Raw genomic sequence first — 25,540 nt, forward strand, 5'->3', positions numbered from 1 at the left:
ATCATTTCAAATTCCATTTATTAAGCAAACCAGATGGCACCATTTTCTTGTTTTTTTAATTTACTGAAAGCCAGGGGCACACTCCAACACTCAGACATAATTTACAAACAAAGCATGTGTGTTTAGTGAGTCCGTCAGATCAGAGGCAGTAGGAATGACCAGGGATGTTCATTTGATAAGTGCGTGAATTTGACTATTTTCCTGTCCTGCTAAGCATTCAAAATGTAACGAGTACTTTTGGGTGTCAAGGAAAATGTATGGAGTAAAAAGTACAATATTTTCTTAAGGAATGTAGTGAAGTAAAAGGAGTCCAAAATATAAATAGTAAAATAAAGTACCAATACCCCAAAAAACGACTTAAGTAGTACTTTACAGTATTTTTACTTAAGTACTTTACACCACTGCCAATGTGAAGGTGTTATGGCAGGGGAAATGGTGTTGCAGTAGTCTAGTGTGTGGTGCAGGAATAATGGCAAGCAAACCTGGGGAGCTTTGTGTTCACATTGCCCTTAAAAAGGGAACTAGACCGCGGAATTCAAGTGAACCGAACTCAGATCAGTTCGGTTCCCTTAAGGGGGCTCTTCTAAGGAGTCTGAGTTCCTTTGGAGTGTTCACACTCAACAAAAAATTAAGTGAACTGCACTGAGTTCACAAAAATTGGCTGAAATGGACCAAGTGTGAAATCACCCTTAATCTCTTGACACTATGCGAAGAGAGGGTTGTTATTGTCTCCAGCCCAAATTGCTGTATCTGTATTGCTGGGCTGGCCTTGCACTTGGCTGAGCTCTAGCCTGCATATTTCTGTTGTGAGCTGGATTCCAACAGATGTGACGATTCAGCCAAAACGAGACAATTCAGCCAAAGATCTATATCTCTGTCACAGAGCTTGTGTTGTTGAGCAGTATTTTGGATTTGTTTTTATAAGAATGTGCCAGACAAAGGCTTACAGTAGGAGGAATGGCTTCCAGAGGTTCTAAAATGTTTCAGAATCCAGAACAGGCCAGTAGTGGATCTCATGATTATTTATTTGCCTTATTGTCTGTGGAATAAGCTCCTCACATGTACAACAGTATGTATAGCCTAATTAGGAATGTATTAATCATTCATTTCATTCCACTTGTTTGAACTTACATCACGTATTCCAAGTCAAACTTTATTTGTCACATGCGCCGAATACAACAAGGGTAGACCTTACTGTGAAATGCTTACTTAAAAGCCCTTAACCAACAGTGCAGTTCAAATGAACTGAAGTAAAAAATAATAAAAAGTAGCACAATAACATAACAATAACGAGGCTATATACAGGAGGAACCGGTACCGAGTCAGTGTGTGGGGGTACAGGTTAGTTTGTAATTTGTACATGTAGGTAGGGGTGAAGTGACTGCATATATAATAAACAGTGAGTAATAGCAGTGTACAAAACAAACGGGGGGGGGGGGGTCACTGTAATAGTCCGGTGGCCATTTGATTAATTGTTCAGCAGTCTTATGGCTTGGGGGTAGAAGCTCTTAAGGAGCCTTTTGGTCCTAGACTTGGTGCTCCGGTACCGCTTGCCGTGCGGTAGTAGAGAAAACAGCCTGTGACTTGGGTGACTGGAGTCTCTGACAATTTTATGGGCTTTCCTCTGGCACCGTCTATTATATAGGTCCTGGCTTGCAGGAAGCTTGGCCTCAGGGATGTACTGGGCCGCACGCACTACCCTCTGTAGCCCCTTATGGTCATATGCCGAGCAGTTGCCATACCAGGCGGTGATGCAACCGATCAGGATGCTCTCGAATGTGCAGTTGTATAACCTTTTGAGGATCTGGGGACTGATGCCAAATATTTTCAGTCTCCTGAGGGGTAAAAGGTTTTGTCATGCCCTCTTCACGACATTCTTGGTGTGTTTGGACCTTGATATTTCGTTGGTGATGTGGACATCAAGGAAGTTGAAATTCTCGAAACGCTCCACTACAGCCACGTTGATGTTAATGGGGGCCTGTTCGGCCCGCCTTTTCCTGTAGTCCATGATCAGCTCCTTTGTCTTGCTCACATTGAGGGAGAGGTTGTTGTCCTGGCACCACACTGCCAGTTCTCTGACCTCCTCCCAAAAGGCTGTCTCATTGTTGTCGGTGATCAGGCCTACCACTGTTGTGTCATCAGCAAACTTAATAATGGTGTTGGAGTCGTGCAAAGCCACACATTCGTGGGTGAACAGGGAGTACAGCAGAGTACTGAGGAGGAGTCAGTGTGGAGGAGGGGACTAAGTACACACCCTTGAGGGGCCCCAGTTTTGAGGATCAGCGTGGCAGACATGATGTTGGCTACCCTTACCACCTGGGGGTGGCCTGTCAGGAAGTCCAGGATCCAGTTGCAGAGGGAGGTATTTAGTCCCCGGGTTCTTAGCTTAGTGATGAGCTGTGTGGGCACTATAGGGTTGAACGCTGAGCTGTAGTCAATGAACAGCATTCTCACATAGGTGTTCCTTTTGTCCAGGTGGGAAAGGGCAGTGTGGAGTGCGATTGAGATTGCATCATCTGTGGATCTGTTGGGGCGGTATGCAAATTAGAGTGTTTCTAGGGTATCCGGGAGGATGCTGTTGATGTGAGCCATGACCAGCCTTTCAAATAACTTCATGGCTACCGGGCGGTAATCATTTAGGCAGGTTACCCTCGCTTCCTTGGGCACAGGGACTATGGTGGTCTGCTTGAAACATATAGGTATTACAGACTCAGTCAGGGAGAGGTTGAAAATGTCAGTGAAGACTCTTGCCAGTTGGTCCGCGCATGCTTTCAGTACACGTCCTGAGAATCCATCTGGCCCCGCGGCTTTGTGAATGTTGACCTGTTTAAAGGTCTTGCTCACGTCGGCTACAGAGAGCATTATCACACAGTCATCCAGAACAGCTGGTGCTCTCGTGCATGCTTCAGTGTTGCTTACCTCGAAGCGAGCATAAAAGCCATTTAGCTCATCAGGTAGGCTCGTGTCACTGGGCAGCTCGCGTCTGGGTTTCCCTTTGTAGTCCGTAATAGTTTTCAAGCCCTGCCACATCCGACAAGTGTCCGAGCCGGTGTAGTAGGATTCAATCTTAATCCTGTATTGACGCGTTGCTTGTTTGATGGTTCGTCTGAGGGCATAGTGGGATTTCTTATAAGCGTTTACGATTTGTGTCCCACTCCTTGAAAGCGGCAGCTCTAGCCTTTAGCTCGATGATGATGTTGCCTGTAATCCATGGCTTCTGGATGGGATATGTACGTATGGTCACTGTGGGGATGATGTCGTCGATGCAGTTATTGATGAAGCCGATGACTGAGGTGGTATACTCCTCAATGCCATTGGATGAATCCCGTAACATATTCCAGTCTGTGCTAGCAAAACAGTCCTGTAGCGTAGCATCCGCGTCATCTGACCACTTCCGTATTGAGCGAGTCACTGGTACCTTCTGCTTTAGTTTTTTCTTGTAAGCAGGAATCAGGAGGATAGATGGTCAGATATTCCAAATTGAGGGCGGGGGAGAGCTTTTTATGCATCTCTGTGTGTGAAGTAAAGGTGGTCTAGAGTTTTTTTTCCCTCTGGTTGAACACGTGACATGCTGGTGAAAATTTAGTAAAATGGATTTAAGTTTGCCTGCATTAAAGTCCCCGGCCACTAGGATCGCCACTTCTGGATGAGCATTTTCTTGTTTACTTATGGCCTTATAGAGTTGGTTGAGTGTGGTGTTCAGACCATCGGTCTGTGGTGGTAAATAGACGGCTGCGAATAATATAGATCAGAACTCTCTTGGTAGATAGTGTGGTCTACAACTTATCATAAGGTACTCTACCTCAGGCAAGCAATACCTTGAGACTTCTTTAATATTAGACATCGCGCACCAGCTGTTACTGACAAAAAGACACACACCCCCACCCCTCGTCTTACCAGACATAGCATCTCTGTTCTGCCTGTGCATGGAAAATCCTACCAGCTCTATATTTTCTGTGTCCTCATTCAGCCACGACTCAATGAAATATAAGATATTACAGTTCTTAATGTCCCGTTGGTAGGGTAATTGTAGGTCATCCAATTATTGCATGTTAGCAAGAAGAACGGAAGGCAGTGGGAGTTTACTCGCTCTTCTACGGATTCTCACTTCTACGGATTCTCAGTTGGCAGCCCGATCTGCTTCCTCTTTTCCTCCGTCTTTTCTTCGCGCAAATGACGGGGATTTGAGCTTATTCCCGGGAGAGCAGTATATTCTTCTCGTCGGACTCGCTAAAGGAAAAAGGGTTTTCCAGTTCGTGGTGAGTAATCACTGTTCTGATGTCCAGCAGTTATATTCGGTCATAAGTGACGGTAACAACAACATTATGTACGAAATAAGTAAAATAATAAGTTACAAACAATGCAAAAAAACGAACAAAATAGCTCAATTGGTTAGGGGCGTGTCAAACTTTACCAATGCTCTTCGCCGCCATCTTATTACAATGTTAACTACAGTTGAAGTCGGAAGTTTACATATACTTAGGTTGGAATCATTAAAATGTGTTTTTCAACCACTCCACAAATTTCTTGTTAACAAACTATAGTTTTGGCAAGTCGGTTAGGACATTTACTTTGTGTATGACACAAGTAATTTTTCCAACAATTGTTTACAGACAGATTATTTCACTTATAATTCACTGTATCGGGCCTCCCGGGTGGCGCAGTGGTCTAGGGCACTGCATCGCAGCGCAAGCTGCGCCACCAGAGTCTCTGGGTTCGCGCCCAGGCTCTGTCGCAGCCAGCCGCGACCGGGAGGTCCGGGTTAGGGAGGGTTTGGCCGGTAGGGATATCCTTGTCTCATCGCGCTCCAGCGACTCCTGTGGCGGGCCGGGCGCAGCGCGCGCTAACCAAGGGGGCCAGGTGGCGGGCCGGGCGCAGTGCGCGCTAACCAAGGGGGCCAGGTGCACGGTGTTTCCTCCGACACATTGGTGCGGCTGGCTTCCGGGTTGGAGGCGCGCTGTGTTAAGAAGCAGTGCGGCTTGGTTGGGTTGTGCTTCGGACGCATGGCTTTCGACCTTCGTCTCTCCCGAGCCCGTACGGGAGTTGTAGCGATGAGACAAGATAGTAATTACTAGCGATTGGATACCACGAAAATTGGGAAGAAAAGGCGGTAAAATTTAAAAAATAAAACAATTTTAATAAAAAAAAAAAAAAAAAAATCGCTGTATCACAATTCCAGTTGGTCAGAAGTTAACATACACTAAGTTAACTGTGCCTTTATTTTTCTGGAAAATGCCAGAAAATTATGTCATGGCTTTAGAAGCCTCTGATTGGTTAATTGACGTATTTTGAGTCAATTGGAGGTGTACCTGTGGATGTATTTCAAAGCCTACCTTCAACCTCAGTGCCTCTTTGCTTGACATCATGGGAAAATCAAAATAAATCAGCTAAGACCTCTGAAAAGAAATTGTAGACCTCCACAAGTCTGGTTCATCCCTGGTTCATCCTTGGGAGCAATTTCCAAACGCCTGAAGGTACCACGATCATCTGTACAAACAATAGTACGCAAGTATAAACACCATGGGACCACGCAGCTGTTATACCGCTCAGGAAGGAGACGTATTCTGTCTCCTAGAGATGAACGTACTTTGGTGCGAAAAGTGCAAATCAATCCCAGAACAACAGCAAAGGACCTTGTGAAGATGCATGAGGAAACAGGTACAAAAGTATCTATATCCACAGTTAAACAAGTCCTATATCGACATAACCTGAAAGGCCGCTCAGAAAGGAAGAAGCCACTGCTCCAAAACCGCCATAAAAAAGCCAGACTACGGTTTGCAACTGCACATAGGGACAAAGATCGTACTTTTAGAAGAAATGTCCTCTGGTCTGATGAAACAAAAATGGAACTGTTTGGCCATAATGACCATCGTTATGTTTGGAGGAAAAAGGGGGATGCTTGCAAGCCGAAGAACACCATCCCAACCGTGAAGCACGGGGGTGGCAGCATCATGTTGTGGGGGTGCTTTGCTGCAGGAGGGACTGGTTCACCTCACAAAATAGATGGCATCATGAAGAACACAAATTATGTGGATATATTGAAGCAACATTTCAAGATGTTCATCTCGCAAATGGGTCTTCCAAATGGACAATGACCCCAAGCATACTTCCAAAGTTGTGGTAAAATGTCTTAACGACAACAAAGTCTAGGTATTGGAGTGGCCATCACAAAGCCCTGACCTCAATCCTATAGAAGATTTGTGGGTGAACTGAAAACGTGTGCGAGCAAGGAGGCCTACAAACCTGACTCAGTTACACCAGCTCTGTCAGGAGGAATGGGCCAAAATTCACCCAACTTATTGTGGGAAGCGTGTGGAAGGCTACCCAAAATGTTCGACCCAAGTTAAACAATTGAAGGCAATGCTACCAAATAATAATTGAGTGTATGTAAACTTCTGACCCACTGGGAATGTGATGAAATAAAATAAAATAAAGCTGAAATAAATAATTCTCTCTACTATTATTCTGACATTTCACATTCTTAAAATAACGTGGTGATCCTGACTGATCTAAGACGGAATTTAAATGTCAGGAATTGTGAAAAACTGAGTTTAAATGTATTTGTCTAAGGTGTATGTAAACTTCCGACTTCAACTGTATGTCACCAAATATACACTGCTCAAAAAAATAAAGGGAACACTAAAATAACACATCCTAGATCTGAATGAATGAAATATTCTTATTAAATACTTTTTTCTTTACATAGTTGAATGTGCTGACAACAAAATCACACAAAAATTATCAATGGAAATCAAATTTATCAACCCATGGAGGTCTGGATTTGTAGTCACACTCAAAATTAAAGTGGAAAACCACATTACAGGCTGATCCAACTTTGATGTAATGTCCTTAAAACAAGTCAAAATGAGGCTCAGTAGTGTGTGTGGCCTCCACGTGCCTGTATGACCTCCCTACAACGCCTGGGCATGCTCCTGATGAGGTGGCGGATGGTCTCCTGAGGGATCTCCTCCCAGACCTGGACTAAAGCATCCGCCAACTCCTGGACAGTCTGTGGTGCAACGTGGCGTTGGTGGATGGAGCGAGACACGATGTCCCAGATGTGCTCAATTGGATTCAGGTCTGGGGAACGGGTGGGCCAGTCCATAGCATCAATGCCTTCCTCTTGCAGGAACTGCTGACACACTCCAGCCACATGAGGTCTAGCATTGTCTTGCATTAGGAGGAACCCATGGCCAACCGCACCAGCATATGGTCTCACAAGGGGTCTGAGGATCTCATCTCGGTACCTAATGGCAGTCAGGCTACCTCTGGCGAGCACATGGAGGGCTGTGCGGCCCCCCAAAGAAATGCCACCGCACACCATGACTGACCCACCGCCAAACCGGTCATGCTGGAGGATGTTGCAGGCAGCAGAACGTTCTCCACGGCGTCTCCAGACTCTGTCACGTCTGTCACATGTGCTCATTGTGAACCTGCTTTCATCTGTGAAGAGCACAGGGCGCCAGTGGCGAATTTGCCAATCTTGGTGTTCTCTGGCAAATGCCAAACGTCCTGCACGGTGTTGGGCTGTAAGCACAACCCCCACCTGTGGACGTCGGGCCCTCATACCACCCTCATGGAGTCTGTTTCTGACCGTTTGAGCAGACACATGCACATTTGTGGCCTGCTGGAGTTCATTTTGCAGGGCTCTGGCTTTGCTCCACCTGCTCCTCCTTGCACAAAGGCGGAGGTAGCGGTCCTGCTGCTGGTTTGTTGCCCTCCTACGGCCTCCTCCACGTCTCCTGATGTACTGGCCTGTCTCCTGGTAGCGCCTCCATGCTCTGGACACTACGCTGACAGACACAGCAAACCTTCTTGCCACAGCTCGCATTGATGTGCCATCCTGGATGAGCTGCACTACCTGAGCCACTTGTGTGGGTTGTAGACTCCGTCTCATGCTACCACTAGAGTGAAAGCACCGCCAGCATTCAAAAGTGACCAAAACATCAGCCAGGAAGCATAGGAACTGAGAAGTGGTCTGTGGTCACCACCTGCAGAACCACTCCTTTATTGGGGGTGTCTTGCTAATTGCCTATAATTTCCACCTTATGTGTATTCCATTTGCACAACAGCATGTGAAATGTATTGTCAATCAGTGTTGCTTCCTAAGTGGACAGTTTGCTTTCACAGAAGTGTGATTGACTTGGAGTTACATTGTGTTGTTTAAGTGTTCCCTTTATTTTTTTGAGTAGTGTATATTACATTATATCATCACTGTAGGCCTATACTTGTGTTGTGACTTGTGAGCCTTAATTCATGGATTCCTTTCCTACTACTCCTCTGCAGTATGTTTTTCCAACAAAATCTTTGTGCTTTGTTGTGTAAATCTAAACCTATACATACATTACAACAACATTAGCTTTCCTAACAGGTTAGATACTTGTATGAAGTAGGCTGTAAGAACCAAGTGGGCAAAACCTGCTTTAACCCTTTTAGGTTCTAGATAGCACCTTTTTTCCCAAGAGTGTACTGTATAAAGTTTTGCAGAGGATGAAGTTGGATATTGAAAACATTGTTCATTACATTTCTGTTTCCATAGTCACCAATTTCAGTTAATCTGCAACATATTATTTCTTACCTTTTAAAATAGATCAAGCAATTGCAAAACAAATCTACATAACAATTTTTTTGCACATCTGCATACATTTGTTTAATAATTCACCCCCAGACATTACATGCATAGAAAGACTAGGACACAGAGTATAAGTACATTACATGCATAGAAAGACTAGGACACAGAGTATAAGCCCCTTGTTTGTTTGTTTGTTTTATTAATGCAAGGATTCTTGGAAAAGCGGGACAATCGCTACTATTTTAAAATGATTTGTCTTAATATTAACAACATTTGACGTATATATTTTGATAGACCAAAGCATCAGCTATCGGACCATTTGAAGAGTGATTAGAAAAGAACAGAGATAAGACAAAGCGACTGAAGGAGGGTATTTTCTCTCATTATCACAGACTTTGTGAATCGTCGGAGAGGATACCATTTTCTTGTGTCCTTAAGCGCCACAGGGTAGTATGCTGACAACTGACACCTCTCCTTTACACCTTCTCAGGTCCGCCTCACACTTGCTCCGCATCTGGGTAGCACTGTCAGCATCATCCTCCATAAGGGCCCTCTTGAAGAGTTCTGTGATGGGTCAGATCTGCAGTGAACAGAATCAGCACATACGATTTTATCAATTTGAGATTGAAAAAGAACTAGAAAAGGAGGACATTCCTGAATACATTTTGTGGGCTAAGCTGGCTAAAAGTATTTCCATGGTACTAGTTGAAGAGTTTTGTGGCAGTTATAGAGACGTCTTAAAATACGAGCAACTTGCTCATATACATACTTTGCGTCGTCCTCCACCACGGCGGTCAGGGGCATATTTGAGGACTTTCCTCAGGGCCCCAACACATCAACCTCCTGAGTTGTCTGGCTTTTCATGACACTCCAGATACTCAACTAGTCTAAAGAAGGCCAGTTTTATTGTTTCTTTAATCAGGACAACAGTTTTCAGCTGTGCTAACATACTTGCAAAAGGGTTTTCTAATGATCAATTAGCCTTTTAAAATGCTAAAATCTGATTAGCTAACACAACGTGCCACTGGAAAACAGCAGGGATGGTTGCTGACAATGGGTCTCTGTACGCCTATGTAGATATTCCATAAAAAATGTGCCATTTCCAGCTACAACAGTCATTTACAACATTAACAATGTCTACACTGTATTTCTAATCAATTTGATGTTATTTTAATGGACAAAAAATTTGCATTTCTTTCAAAAACAAGGACATTTCTAAGTGACCCCAAACTTTTGAACGGTAGTGTATGTTGTAGCTTAGAACCTATTTCACATCATCTGAAGGGGTTTGTGTTGTGCCCGCCATCGGTTGAGACACTGCATACTCTTAAATACAGGGTGGGTGTCATGTTTTGGCTGATAAATGTACTAAAATGGGAATACAATTGAAATGTCAACCTTCATATTGTACCACAAAGATGGATGGAGGTCCACACATCAGAGAATGTTGACTTGAATGGGATTGTCAATTGTTTTAAATTATGCTGTCAATCTTTCATAGGAAACCTATTGAAGTAATTGAGATATATAGATAATAGAATACACATTCCCATTTGTTGTCATTCGACGGTGTGTGTACCGGCGGCCATTTTTGTGGTAGTATTCTGTAGTAAAAAGTTCAACTAAATTTCAATGGTGTTCCAGCTAAATTGCGGTGGTTTGAAGGGATAGGTAAATTCTATGATTTGAAATGACACCCACCCTCTATTCAAGAGTATGCTGTGTATCAACTGATGGTGGCACAACATAAACACCTCAAATTATGTAAATTATGGTCTAATATGCAACATATGCAAAAATGTTTTTGGGGGGAGTTTACATGTTTTAAGATAATTAACGTTAAAGGCTAAAAAAATAAAACCATTTAGTCTGACAACCCTTTGTGAAAGCTTTAAATTATATCAAACTCAACCGTTAATCTTTTCCAATGATGAAGACATGGATGTCTCATGGTAGGGTGAGGTATGCAAAATATGTCAACTTTGAGCACCTCTATCTCCTGAATGTTTTGGCATTTTGATCTAAAATGCCACTTTCTGACCACTACCATGGGAAAAGGCGCAACGCTCCCTCACCATTAAAAATGCATTGTTTTATTTAAGCATGGTAAAAAGATTAAAGTTTCCGCTTTCAATGGGCTTCATCAGAATCTTTTCCTTTTTCAATGATTACATTTTTTGGGTGCACCTTGACTCACGTTGGTTGAGCGCTCTCCACTTCTTCCACTTCTCCCATGGGCAAATATGTATGGTGTTTTATGTTCAAATCAAAAGGGGTGCGGTCAAAAAGTGATTGAAATCAAATGGAACGACCCGATAGCGTTGCACTCTTTCTCCAGTGGGCTTTGTATAAGTGCAGGGTAAATAATTTGTCTACACAGGAGAGACATTACTGATAGTATTCTACCTTAATACTTTACTGGAGAAGTTACTTCTCAATACCACTCAGTCACTATGTATCCCCACAGTTCCCCATTCATTCTTTGTTGTGTCGGTGCATAGCCTACATTCCCTACAGAGTCATGTTTTTCTCCCCACACAAAAGCCTTTTTGGTTTCAATTTGAGAGGGAATTGCACAGCATCAATATGCAAAGGCAGCTCTCTAGTCTCAAATGCTTTCAGAAAGGTGTTCTGTTCTCATTCATTGAACCAGACCATTGAAATCAAGATGTTCCACCTGCACATACAGCTGCAGCAGCTGTCCTTTACAAGTGAACTATCTGAGGCAGGCGTAAGGCGTTCTATTAAGCCTGCTGCCTCGTGCCTATTGAGAGAGGAAAAGGGAGGAGGCTTGAGCTAGCAGTTGTGTATAACAACGAACACTCAGAGATAGAGCTTAATCATTTCATAATTTCTCAAAAACCCTGATCCCACTGCACTAAACTGCAGTGTAATCGTTCCCTTCTCTTCTTTCCCCACCCCAATTCAATATTACTCAATGACTGCACCGCCAACTGACGCTGTAAAACCACATTACTTGTTCATTGTGTTGTAGGCTTTTCATCCGAACACACACGCTAAGCTTCATTTGGTCAAGACCAATAGGCCCTGTACAATCAAAGGAAATCGATTGTGAGGTGAAATTCACAGCCCTTTCTCTCAATGAAGACTTTGGGCTAATGTCCTTCTCCAGCGCCTCATTTGAGTTTTCCCATTTAGCACAGAGTATTATTGTAAGGGGTAAAAAGCAATCAGTGTAACCTATAGTACTGAATAATTGAAGGAGAATATATACTGAACAAAAATATAAACAACATCCCAATGCTGGATAATCAACAATTTATAAGCAACAATTTCAACTATTTTACTGAGTTACAGTTCATGTAAGGAAATCAGTCAATTGAAATAAATGAATTAGGCCCTAATCTATGGATTTCACATGACTGGGAATACAGATATGCATCTGTTGGACACAGATACCTTAAAAAAAGGTAGGGGCCTGGATCAGAAAACCAGTCAGTGTCTGGTGTGACCACCATTTGCCTCATGCAGCGTGACACATCTCCTTCGCATAGAGTTGATCAGGCTGTTGATTGTGACCTGGGAAATGTTGTCCCACTCCTCATCAATGGCTCTGCGAAGTTACTGGATATTGGCGGGAACTGGAACACGCTCTGGATTGACGTGTACGTCAGCATCTCAAACATGCTTAATGGATGACATGCCTGGTGAGTATGCAGGCCACTAGGAACTGAGACATTTTCAGCTTCCAGTTATTGTGACATGGGGTTGTGCATTATCATGCTGAAACATGAGGTGATGGTGGCGGATGAATGGCACGACAATGGGCCTCAGAATTTCGTCACGGTATCTCTGTGAATTCAAATTGCCATCGATTAAAATGGAATTGTGTTAATTTGTTGTCCATAGCTTATGTTTGCCCATCAGTAAACCGCTCATCCACACGACGCCATACACGTGATCTGCGGTTGTGAGGCCAGTAGGACGTACTGCCAAATTCTCTAAAACAATGTTGGAGAAGGCTTAGAGAAATGAACAATAAATGATATGGCAACAGCTCTGGTGAACATTCCTTCTGTCAGCATGCCAATTGCACGCTTCCTCAACTTGACATCTGTGACATTGTGTTGTGTGACAAAACGGCACATTTTAGAGTGGCCTTTTATTGTCCCCAGCACAAGGTGCACCCGTGTAATGATCATGCTGTTTAATCAGCTTCTTGATATGCCACACCTGTCAGGTGGATGGATTATCTTGGCAAAGGAGAACTGACAGGGATATAAACACATTTGTGCACACAATTTGAGAGAAATAAGCTTTTTGCGCGTATAGACAATTTTTAGGATCTTTTATTTCAGCTCATGAAACATGGGACCAACACTTTATACATGTTGCATTTATATTTTTGGTCAGTGTATATGCTCATGCTCTTTTTCAGTTATGTGTCATTGAAATCAGAACATGTGGCTATAGGTCTAGCATGGAATTTATTTTATACTTGCTTGATTGAGTAGAAAACAATGTCAATGGAATCAGCATTTAGTTTAGCAAGAGACCTATCGCTTTCCCGTTGGGGTTTTACACGTTCAATTATCTTCAAAGCCATCACTCACTGTGCTGTTGCAACAAATACTGCCAAGTCCCTGTGAGCTGATTACTACTTTATAACTCTTAGTTTTTTTTACGCACACAAAATGCCAAACATTTCTCCTGAAAGACTTGAGGGTCAGAATAACTCCAGTGACTTGGTACTGCTTGAGCATTTACAGGTGGCAGGACAGTGGGGATCAGGATGCTCATGTTCATGCAGTGGACTCAAGGCAGTAGGCTGTGATACTATTGTCACTACTGGTGAGTGAGCTCTCTCCATCAGATTGGTGTGTGTTGTGAATGGCATAGTTTATTGACATGTTGTATACAGTACTTGTAACTTACTCAATATTACAGAACTGTTTTAAGGTCAACAACAAACTGTGAAAGGCTCAAATGGAAAATACGATATTATGATTAACATATTATTAAGAGGTTTTAATGGCTATTGACATTTACGGAAAGCTTAGAATAGATGGATCTCAATCTCCTGTTGAGAGGAATGGATTGAGATACTCATGGCAACAAACAGGCATCCCCACTTATCTCAAATGTAGCCTATAAGATGAATGGTGTATTTAAGTATAACTGTCTGGCTTCCAGAATTCAAACAATGGATTTTCCTAGAAACTGTTGTCTCAGAGCTGGTGTCTGATAGAGGGTCTGAGAGAGAGCAGGTATGGGGGAAATTGTTTAGCACTTCATTGTGGAGAAGAATGTGAAAATGAATGTATCGACATTGGTTGGTTGGTTGGTCTGCTGTGTTTCTACAGAAACGTCAATTCCAAGAATGAAGACACACAAGTATCAAGCGAGCTTACAATGTATATTGTGTTTGAGTGGATGGATGCAGCTGCTAGTTTCAAAGAGAAAAAGTCTTGAGAGATGCTGTCAACACGCCCGTGTCTTCTTGTACTTGACGATGGCACGCTGCCAGATATGTCCCTCTTGTGACAATTACCACTTTTTCAAGCCTTCAATTAATTTGCCACCTTCCTAAGCTGCATTTTTCTCTCCTTGCAGTTACGACAGATATTCCTTTAGCTGCATTTTTAACCTGTCACAGAATGATGTATGATATATATTAACCCTTTACACTTGTGGGAATTTGCCTCTATGGATAGGGTTAAATGTTTCTTACAGAAGAAATATGAAATGCATATGTATAACCATGGTAGCAATTGAAAGGGAACAGTTTGAAGATAGTGGGAAAATGATTAGACCAAAGGTGAGGACACAACAGTTCACCTGACACACGACTGAATCCAAACATTACACAATTTACTTTTGTTGATAACGTAATCTGAAAATACTCTGGATACATTTGGTAACACCAAAATAATATTCCTGGAAAATGTATGCTAACTTGAAAATAAGATTTTGTTTTTTACAAGGGTTTGAGTGAGTGGACTAACCTCTGCAAAGTGTGCATAGTTCCTAAGTAATTTCAATGCACTTTTATGACTGTGGCGTTGAGGAACTAGAGCAAGTGTAACCGTGAAATGGCTAGCTAGTTAGCGGGGTGCGCGCTAATAGCGTTTCAATCGGTGACGTCACTCGCTCTGAGACCTTGAAGTAGTTGGTCCCCTTGCTCTGCAAGGGCTTTTGTGGAGAGATGGGTAACAATGCTTCGAGGGTGGCTGTTGTCTATGTGTGCAGAGATCCCTGGTTCGAGGAGAGATCCCTGGTTCGAGGTAGGGGCGAGGAAAGGGACGGAAGCTATACTGTTACATTGCAATGTAGGTAGCAGAGAGAACAGTCCATGACTAGGGTGGCTGGAGTCATTGACAATTTTTAGGGCCTTCCTCTGACACCGCCTGGTATAGAGGTCCTGGATGGCAGGAAGCTTGGCCCCAGTGATGTACTGGGCCGTACGCACTACCCTCTGTAGTGCCTTGTGGTCGGAGGCCGAGCAGTTGCCATACCAAGGAGTGATGCAACCCGTCAGGATGCTCTCGATGGTGCAGCTGTAGAACCTTTTGAGGATGTGAGGACCCATGCCAAATCTTTTCAGGTCTCCTGAGGGGGAATAGGTTTTGTCGTGCCCTCATCACGACGGTCTTGGTATGCTTGGACCATGTTAGTTTGTTGGTGATGTGAACGCCAAGGAACTTGAAGCTCTCAACCTGCTCCACTACAGCTCCGTTGATGAGAATGGGGGTGTGCTCGGTCCTCCTTTTCCTGTAGTCCACAATCATCTCCTTTGTCTTGATCACGTTGAGGGAGAGGTTGTTGTCCTTGCACCACATGGTCAGGTCTCCTCCCTATAGGCTGTCTCGTCGTTGTCGTAATCAGGCCTACCACTGTTGTCATCGACAAACTTAATGATGGTGTTGGAGTCGTGCCTGGCCGTGCAGTCATGAGTAAACAGGGAGTACAGGAGGGGACTGAGCACGCACCCCTGAGGGACCCTCGTGTTGAGGATCAGCGTGGCGGATGTGTTGTTACCTACCCTTACCACCTGGGGGTAGCCTGTCAGGATGTCCAGGATCCAGTTGCAGAGGGAGGTGTTTAGTCCCAGGGTCCTTAGCCTAGTGATGAGCTTTGAGGGCACTATGGTGTTGAACGCTGAGCTGTAGTCAATGAAGAGCATTCTCACATAGGTGTTCCTTTTGTCCAAGTGTGAAAGGGCAGAGTGGAGTGCAAAAGAGATTGCATCATCTGTGGATCTTTTGGGGCAGTATGCAAATTGGAGTGGGTCTAGGGTTTCTGGGATAATAGGGTTGATGTGAGCAATGACCAGCCTTTCAAAGCACTTTGTGGTTACAGACGTGAGTGCTACGGACCGGTAGTCATTTAGGCAGGTTACCTTAGTGTTGAGGGAGGAGGATGTCTTCCCTGTAACGCACAGCGTTGAGATTGCCTGCAATGACAACAAGCTCAGTCCGATGATGCTGTGACACACCGCCCCAGACCATGACGGACCCTCCACCTCCAAATCGATCCCTCTCCAGAGTACAGGCCTCGGTGTAACGCTCATTCTTTCGACGATAAACGCGAATCCGACCATCACCCCTGGTGAGACAAAACCGTGACTCGTCAGTGAAGAGCACTTTTTGCTAGTCCTGTCTGGTCCAGCGACGGTGGGTTTGTGCCCATAGGTGACGTTGTTGCCAGTGATGTCTGGTGAGGACCTGCCTTACAACAGGCCTACAAGCCCTCAGTCCATCCTCTCTCAGCCTATATGCGGACAGTCTGAGCACTGATGGAGGGATTGTGCATTCCTAGTGTAACTCGGGCAGTTATTGTTGCCATCATGTACTTATCCCGCAGGTGTGATGTTCGGATGTACCGATCCTGTGCAGGTGTTGTTACATGTGGTCTGCCACTGCGAGGACGATGAGCTGTCTGTCCTGTCTCCCTGTAGCACTTTCTTAGGCGTCTCACAGTATGGACATTGCAATTTATTGCCCTGACCACATCTGCAGTCCTCATGCCTCCTTGCAGCATGCCTAAGGCACGTTCACGCAGATGAGCAGGGACCCTGGGCATCTTTCTCTTGGTGTTTTTTGGAGTCAGTAGAAAGGTCTCTTTTAGTGTCATACATTTTCATAACTGTGACCTTAATTGCCTACCTTCTGTAAGCTGTTAGTGTCTTAACGACCGTTCCACAGGTGCATGTTCATTAATTGTTTATGGTTCATTGAACAAGCATGGGAAACAGTGTTTAAACCCTATACAATGAAGATCTGTGAAGTTATTTGTATTTTACGAATTATCTTTGAAAGACAGGGTCCTGAAAAAGCTGAGTTTAGTATTTTACTGGCTGACTTTCGCATTTACTTGAGTAATTGTCTGTTAACGTATCTTTTACTTTTACTCAAGTATGACAATTGGGTACTTTTTCCACCACCGCAATTGAGTGCAGGAAATGCAGAAATGATAAAAGTGCTGAAACTTGTTTTGGTTGAAGTTGAATTGAACAGTATAAAACAATCAGAATGAAGAGAGACTCATTTGAAATCACTTAGAATGTATGTGTTGCCACCCTAGGATCACTCACTACTCATAAAGCAAATGTAGAACTTTTATTATTAAAAAACTAAAAAGACCGTCATACCGTCCAATAAAAAAAATAAAAAGACTGATATTATAGTTTGGTCATATTGTCTAGCCCTACTCTCATGCATGTTTCGGTGTTACTAGCCTCGAAGCGAGCATAGAAGTAATTTAGCCCGTCTGGTAGGCTCGTGTCACTGGGCAGCTCTCGGCTGTGCTTCCCTTTATAATCTGTAATAGTTTGCAAGCCCTGCCACATCAGATTTTTAGTACGATTCGAGCTTAGTCCTGTATTGACGCTTTGCCTGTTTGGTGGTTTGTTGGCGGGTATAGTGGGATTTCTTATAAGCTTCTGTGTTAGAGTCCCTCTCCTTGAAAGCGGCAGCTCTACCCTTTAGCTCAGTGAGGATGTTGCCTGTAATCCATGGCTTCTGGTTGGGGTATGTACGTACAGTCACTGTGGGGACGATGTCATCGATGCACTTATTGATGAAGCCAGTGACTGATGTGGTGTACTCCTCAATGCCATCGGAAGAATCCCGGAACATATTCCAGTCTGTGCTAGCAAAACAGTCCTGTAGCATAGCAACTGCTTCATCTGACCACTTTTTTATTGACAGAGTCACTGGTGCGTCCTGCTTTAATTTTTGCTTGTACGCAGGAATCAGGAGGCTAGAATTATGGTCAGATTCGCCAAATGGAGGGCGAGGAAGAGCTTTGTACACGTCTCTGTGTGTGGAGTAAAGGTGGTCTAGAGTTTTTTTTCCCTCTGGTTGCACATTTAATATGCTGGTAGAAATGAGGTAAAACTGATTTAAGATTCCCTGCATTAAAGTCCCCGGCCACGAGGATCGCCACCTCTGGATGAGCGTTTTCCTGTTTGCTTATGGTAGATAGTGTGGTCTATAGCTTATAATGAGTTACTCTACCTCAGGTCAGCAAAACCTTGAGACTTCCTTAGATATCGTGCACCAGCTGTTGTTTAGAAAAATACATAGACCGTCACCCTTTGTCTTACCAGAGGCTGCTGTTCCATCCTGCCGATACACTGTATAACCCGCCAGCTGTATGTTATTAATGTCGTCGTTCAGCCACGACAAAACATAAGCTATTACAATTTTAAATGTCCCGTTGGTAGGATATACGTGCTTTTAGTTCGTCCAATTTATTTTCCAGTGATTGTACGTTGGCCAATAGGACCGATGGCAAACACAGATTAGTCATTCGTCAGCGGATCCTCACAAGGCACCCCCGTTCTCCTTCCGCGAAACCTCCGTCTCTTTCTCCTGCAAATGACGGGGATGAGGGCCTGTGTCTGGAGTAAATCCCTCTCGTCTGACTCATTAAAGAAAAATTATTTGTCCAATTCAAGGTGAGTAATCGCTGTTCTGATGTCCAGAAGCTCTTTCCAGTCATACGAGACGGTAGCAGCAACATTATGTACAAAATAAGTTATAATGTGAAAAAACAAACAAAATAGCACTTTTGGTTAAGAGCCAATTAAACGGTAGCCATCCTCTCCAGCGCCATTACAATTGTAGTTAACCACAGTCAATGTTTGCACTCATGTTTTAATGCACTGGGAAGGAACAGCTCATTACAAATGGTAGTTAACCACAGTCAATGTTTGCACTCATGTTTTAATGCACTGGGAAGGAACAGCTCATGACTGGAGGGTTGTAGGGGGAGGCCAAGACCCCGGCTGGTGATCAGATAGAGCTGCAATCTCCGTTATAGTGCCCAGGGACGGACTGAGATCAGAAATCGGCCTTGGCATTTCTAACACAGCGGCAAATTTTTTGAACGGCCCACTGGGTTAAAGTTGGATCAGCCCATCGGGCATTTTCCAGAACTGCACTATGGCCAGTCCGTTTCTGTAGTGCAGATTCCCCCTCCTCTACTCTTCCAGTAGCTGTTGGCAGACACACCTTGATGCTTTTTGTTGTTTTTAATTGAAAACGCTAAGATGTTAGAGTTGAATCCACACTATATATTTTGCTAGGCCCATTGAAATGAACCCTAAAGAGCTCAGTGGCTATAGAGATAGTCTGGGTCTTTGGAGCAGTGTCTAGCTTTAAAAGGCCTTTTAGTTATATTTTGAAGGCCATTCGAAATGTTTCGATAATGGATGTGTCATTCACTTAGCATCTAGCCTACACAGAGCTGAGGTGTTTTGGATCTATGCAGATGGAATAGGTACAGTATGTTTCTTACAATAACCTTCAAGTAAAGTCAGTTCAGTTCATGTACAAGATGAAGACGAGACAGAAACCATTCTATGCCTTTTCATTCAAGTCATCCCAAGTATTTTCAGTAGAATACTCCACCAAATAGAAAAGTGCTCCTTTCAATTCATGAGGTCGCTTATCTTTGCTGAGCATTTCAACTAAATGTCAAGGTTGCCATTTCGTTTTTTTCTTGCACAAAAACATAGTATACCAACAGAATGCAACCTTTCCTCTCCCTGCTGCATAAGGCTCAGCCAACCTGGCAACATGGCAAACAGTCACAACACAAGGAGAGAGTATGTCAGGACCTAGACCAGCAAGGCCCCACTGCTGAATGTATTAGTTTTCAGACAGACAATGTATTCCAAAAGACTGGATACTACTGGAGATGAAACGGACTATATGAAAGGCAGCTACAGAAGTGAACTCAAATTTCCTCCAGCAGCGTATGTCGCTAGCAAGGCAAAAACATTGTCTGAGTAAATGTAAAACAACAAACTGTTTTCCTCAAGCAGATTTCGCAGCCATCTTATGCCACAACCAGAGCTGGTAAAGAACACTGGAGTAATGGGTGTTGCATCAGCTTCTAAAATGTATATCTCTCAGACACTCGTTACTGCACTCCTCAGCTGGGAGAAAATATATAATGCTGCCACATCTTAACTGGCTGCATTAGCACAGACTGTAAATATAATTGGCTTGCCTAAGTTGGTTTATAATAATACATTCCATAGGTCTGAATGTCACCATCTCCTGGAGACCAGGCCATTTTTCATTATCAGTTGTCTGATGGGCCTTGGAGAAAGGGATGGAGAGGAATGCAGAAAAAAAGACAAATGTTTACAGAGGCTGATTGTCAAATGGCATCCCTGAAGTAGGGCCTTGTCTAGACTCGGGGTGAACCACTCCTTCTTTTGTGTGTAATTGCCCCCATGATGATGCATTTCAGCAGATTGTTTTCTGCACTTGCGAGAACAAGACCCTTTTCCCCAGCCTGCTTGGTTGAACAGTGCATACAAATGGTATGTCTGGCTTGCCTGGGGGGGGGGGGGGGGGGGGGGGGGGGGGGGGGGGTGTATATACACACGGCTCACGGTTCATGGACAAGCCCCTGTTGAGTTTCCCACCTGGAGCTTTGAGCTTCCCCCCTTTGATGCCCTCTCGCTCTCCTTTTTATTCCAAGCTCAACCCTGCACTGAGGTTATTTTCATTGCTTTTGAGTTACATGTAGTTATCTAGTTACTCTTTTTGATAGATTGCTGAAAATGACATAGCACATACCATATCCATCCGGTCCCATATTCCTTAGGATCAACGGTTGGATTGGATTCTGATTGTAATTTTGATATGACAGTAGGACCTTAAAAAAATACTAGAACAAAATGCAGCTTTTATTAAAACAATTTATTTAACCTTTATTTTACTAGGCAAGTCAGTTACTAACAAATTCTTATTTACAAAGTCGGCCTACCAAAAGGCAAAAGGCCTCCTGCGCGGATGGGGGCTGGAATTAGAAAAATAAAAATAAAAATAGGACCAAACACACATCAAGACAAGAGAGACACCACAACACTACATAAAGAGAGACCTAAGACGACAACATAACATGGCAGCAACACATTAAAACACAGGATGGTAGTAACACAACATGACAACAACATGGTACCAACACGACATGGAAGCAGCACAACATGGTAGCAGCACAAAACATGGTACATACATTATTGGGCACAGACAACAGCACAAAGGGCAAGAAGGTAGAGACAACAATACATCACGCGAAGCAGCCACAGTATAGTATTAGACATTATACAATGTTATTTAGGAAGCTACAGTGCATTCTAAACCATGATATATTGCATGAACCCCCTACTCTCTGTGTTGGCTCATGTAAAACATGTTTACTCAAACACACCATCTCTGATTCAATTTCTCCCAGACGGGCAGACTGGGACCTGATATGGGCCCTGGCAACACACCGGTCCATTTTCTTTCCTTGATGCCCCCACACCAGCTAATATTTTTTCTCAAGGCCTCCACACTGGCCCATTTTCTTTTCCTTAAGGCCCCCATTATTAGCCAGATATTTATAATTTTGCGCAAAAAAGCCAAGTTAAACAGGTCTACTGGGCTAAAAATGGACCAGCCCATCTGACATCTCCCCGAAATGCCAGATAGATAGTCCGTCTCTGCACCCACAATATCAAAGATGAAAGCAGGAGGTGAGAAGGGGACAGTAAATAAGACAGTGCTGCCACTTTATTTGAAAAGCATGAATTCAGTGTCTGCTGCCGGTGAATTCTTAACAAGGTTATCTGAAATGGTGAGGTTGTCAAACCTTGCAGAAGATGTGTATGTGTGTCTGTGTGTGTGCGTGTTTGTCTCTGATGATCTAGGTCTGTCATTCATCACATTGCCTTTGTTTTTAAGGTTTAGTGCATCTTGGATGGTTGCTGTTTATTTCATCACATAAATGCTATGTTCATGGGGCTTGGATACATTATGCATTAGGTACATTTAGGGAGTGTAGTGAGTCCCTGTATTAGGGCTTTGTAATGAGACTTTATTTTTTGTAATGGGATGAGATTTGCTGGCGACATGTTTTGTGCTGTAATTTAATTGAGACTCGGAGACGTTTTGTGGGTTTGCAGGACTAAATGGGGACACTTGTGATGGGTCACGTTTGAGGAGATATGTGTGTTTTGGGAGTGTGTAGGAGTGTTTACAATGGGAACGGTTGTGCTCCAAAAAGCCTACTGTTTTCAATATGTGCTTTTTGGCTCATGTACCTTCTGCTGGGAAAAATAGAAACTCAGGATAACTACATCATTGCAGCTGAATGAGCACATCTCACTCACTCGCCTCAAGTTTTTTTTAGACGCCATTACAACAGTCACACAGGCTTGTTTTGTGATGTCGTTTTTTTTACACTAACATAAACACACAGTGATATGAATTACCCTTTTTGCTCCCTCTAAAAAACACATTATGACCGAGCTTGCAACTATTGAAGTTTAGTATTCTGTTGTTTCCCTCATGTGTTTCGGTGGTTTTTCAATTCTCCAGTCCATTATTGCTGTGTGTGACTTGTGTGCGTGCGTGCATGTGTGCGTGTTTCTGTGTGCATGATTTGTGCTGCCTTATTACAACACAGTCAGGCGGCTACCTGCAGGCTGTCTGTCAGCAGCTCTCTGCACTACAGCTTCCTCACTGCGACCCTTGGGGCAAACACACACACACACACACACACACACACACACACACACACACACACACACACACACACACACACACACACACACACACACACACACACACACACACACACACGTTCCACCTCAAAAAGCACAAGAAAGAGGATCTTGACACCCACGACCTCAGATTGTTCTGAAATTGAATCTGTAGTTAGAAACAGATAAGTATTCCTGCAACATTATTTTGTTGAAAGATAATTTGAAATTAAGCTAATTGATTGCACCCAAGTTGGCCATTAACGTTCAATTCTCTGGCAACAGCTGTGGTGGACATTCCTGCAGTCTGCATGCCAATTTCACGCTCCCTCAAAACTTGAGACATCTGTAGTATTGTGTTGTATGACAAAACTGCACATTTTAGTGGCCTTTTATTGTCCCCAGCACAAGGTGCACCTGTGTAATGATCATGCTGTTTAATCAGCTTCTTGATATGCCACACCTGTCAGGTGAATGTATTTTGTGCCGTTTTTTTGTGCGTATGGACAATTTCTTGGATATTTTATTTCACCTCATGAAACATGGAACCAACACTTTACATGTTGCGTTTATATTTTTGTTCAGTATATTTCATAAACACAATACACCAGCAAAAATGATAAATGTGTGTGGCAGAAGCAGGAACAGTGGCATCTAGTGGATATAACCTGGTACTTTCACATTAATTTATGGGTGAAAATGCAAGTAACTTCAATGGCAAATTTCTCTGAACAGGGGAAAAAGAACATCTGAGAATACATTACATAGCATGAATATATATTACTCCAAGCCGCAGCCGTTATGGTCGGCAAGCTAGAGCCCTATTACTGGAGACCAGCTAGAACACAGCTAACACAACACAGCTAAAACATAACCACAGATCAAAGCAAAGAGACAACAGAGACTTACAGATTGATGGCTGGGGCCCTTCCGACGGGAAAAAAAAAAGTAAAGCGTGCAGGCCGAGTTAGCTATCAAAGCTAGGGCGAGCCAGGCGCTTCACCGGCAGATGGAGAGTCAAGGAAATCCAATAGATAGATTCCAGATGTCCGTCAATTGGTGCACTAGCACTAAGTCAAGGTGGGAAAAGTTACACTACTCCCATAGCCGACTTGACAGATAACATGCCGAAAGGTTGACAGAACAAAAAGAACAGATGAGGTACTACAAAATAAGAGCAAGCAGGTATGATTTTCTCTTTCATTTTGAGAAGGCACCAGAGCCTGCTGTGTTAGGGTTCCAATTAAATAACATAGCCACAAAGTCTGTGAAGAGCATGCTGCATGGCCGAATGTGCTCCTTATTTACAGTACTCTTCCTGTGATTGTTGGACTGAGCTAACACAACGTGTCATTGAACACATGAGTGATGGTTGCTGAAAATGGGCCTATGTAGATATTCCATAAAAAATCTGCCGTTTCCAGCTACAATAGTCATTTACAACATTAACAATGTCTACACTGTATTTCTGATCAATTTTATGTTATTTTAATGGACAAAAAATGTGCTTTTCTTTCAAAAACAAGGACACTTCTAAGTGACCCAAACTTTTGAACAGTAGTGTATGTCTATCTGGTTGTTTCGCTTTGTGTTTATGAGGTGTTGTATGTAGATGGGTGAGAAAATAATATATATAATCCATTTTGAATTCAGGCTGTAACACAACAAAATGTGGAATAAGTCAAGGGGTATGAATACTTCCGGAAGTGTGTCCGTGCGTGCGTGCGTGCGTGCGTGCGTGCGTGCGTGCGTGCGTGCGGAGAATCAATGCAGGTGGTCAGTCCAGTTCAAGTGTTCAGCAGTCTGATGGCTTGTAGATAAATCAAATCAAAGTTTATTGGTCGCGTACACAGATTTGCAGATGTTATCGCAGGTGCGGCGAAATGCTTGTAGAAACGTTCCTAGAAAATAATGTAAGAAATAACACAACAACAAAAGAAATCTGCAAAGTTAGCTAGGAGCTGGAAACAGGGCGACCGTGTCTGTTGGCGCCATCTTGCTTACAGAAAGAAACTGGCTCTGAGCCTGTTGGTATTAGACCTCATGCTCCGATACCGTTTCCCCAACCGTAAGGGAGTGAACAGCTGACATTTTAGTGGGGGTTAGGTTACCTCCTTTGTACGAATCCTGAGAAACATCTTCATTTATTTATTGGTGGAATGAAAAGCTTGCCGGCTGTATCCTCTCATTTCCCTTAGTCTCCCGCTTCAAGCTCGTCTCACTCTCTGCTTTTCATTAATTTCGTCCATTAAATCATAGCTCATGAAACGTTCCCTAAATGCTTCTCCTTTGATCCTCTACGTACTATAAAGGCTGTGTGTGAACACTCACGAAGCTGTCTTCCATGTCATTATAATCTGCTTCATTTGGAGGCGTGAGGTGCATTTAACTGGCTTTTTAGGAGAAGTTTATTGAATTTCACATCGGCTAGGTCAGCTTTACTCACCAATATTCAACTCCCTCCACCTCACTCACTCTCTCCCTCACTACCTCCTAAAGCAACAACCCACTACTACACCCACATTACCCTCTACTAACCACACTCCCTCCCTCCCTCCACCTTCCCTCCTTCCTTCGACCCCAGGATCATGTCTTAAGGTACCTCATCTAGTCAAGAGGCTTGGACATGGATGGCCACGTGTAATCTAATTAAAGACTATGTATACACACTTTAATCTCTCCCCACTCTCTCTTTCTCTCTCTCCCTCTCACTTTCCATGCACACACACATTCTCTTTAAACCACTAACTCAATATTTGTTAGCATTTTTACCGCTAAAGAACATGTTGATAAGATCTTGACGACTGAAACAAGATTTGTACCATTTTTATTTTAGTGAGTCCGTCATAACCGTAGGTAATTCAGAAGGTCAATGAAGTGAAGTGTCTTTTTCAGTTTTAATCTCAACGTGCGTTATTGGTAGAACATGAGCTTGTGTTCAGCTGCTACAGTTCCATCTA

General features: G+C 43.4%; 1 protein-coding gene and 1 long non-coding RNA gene across 9 annotated transcripts in view; one reads left to right on the forward strand and one right to left on the reverse strand.

Moving 5' to 3' along the window:
* Positions 1-25,540, forward strand: part of auts2a (activator of transcription and developmental regulator AUTS2 a) — a 503,450-nt gene that overhangs the window by 4,021 nt on the left and 473,889 nt on the right. The gene's annotated exons all lie outside the window — the stretch shown is intronic.
* On the reverse strand, positions 8,744-9,577 carry LOC139532532 (uncharacterized). The gene is made up of 2 exons (XR_011666609.1): positions 9,342-9,577; positions 8,744-9,152 (listed from the first exon to the last, which is right to left on the reverse strand). It is a non-coding gene; the product is annotated as an uncharacterized lncRNA (long non-coding RNA).

This window comes from Salvelinus alpinus, chromosome 1, assembly GCF_045679555.1.
Source record: "Salvelinus alpinus chromosome 1, SLU_Salpinus.1, whole genome shotgun sequence".
NCBI classification, from domain to species: domain Eukaryota; kingdom Metazoa; phylum Chordata; class Actinopteri; order Salmoniformes; family Salmonidae; genus Salvelinus; species Salvelinus alpinus.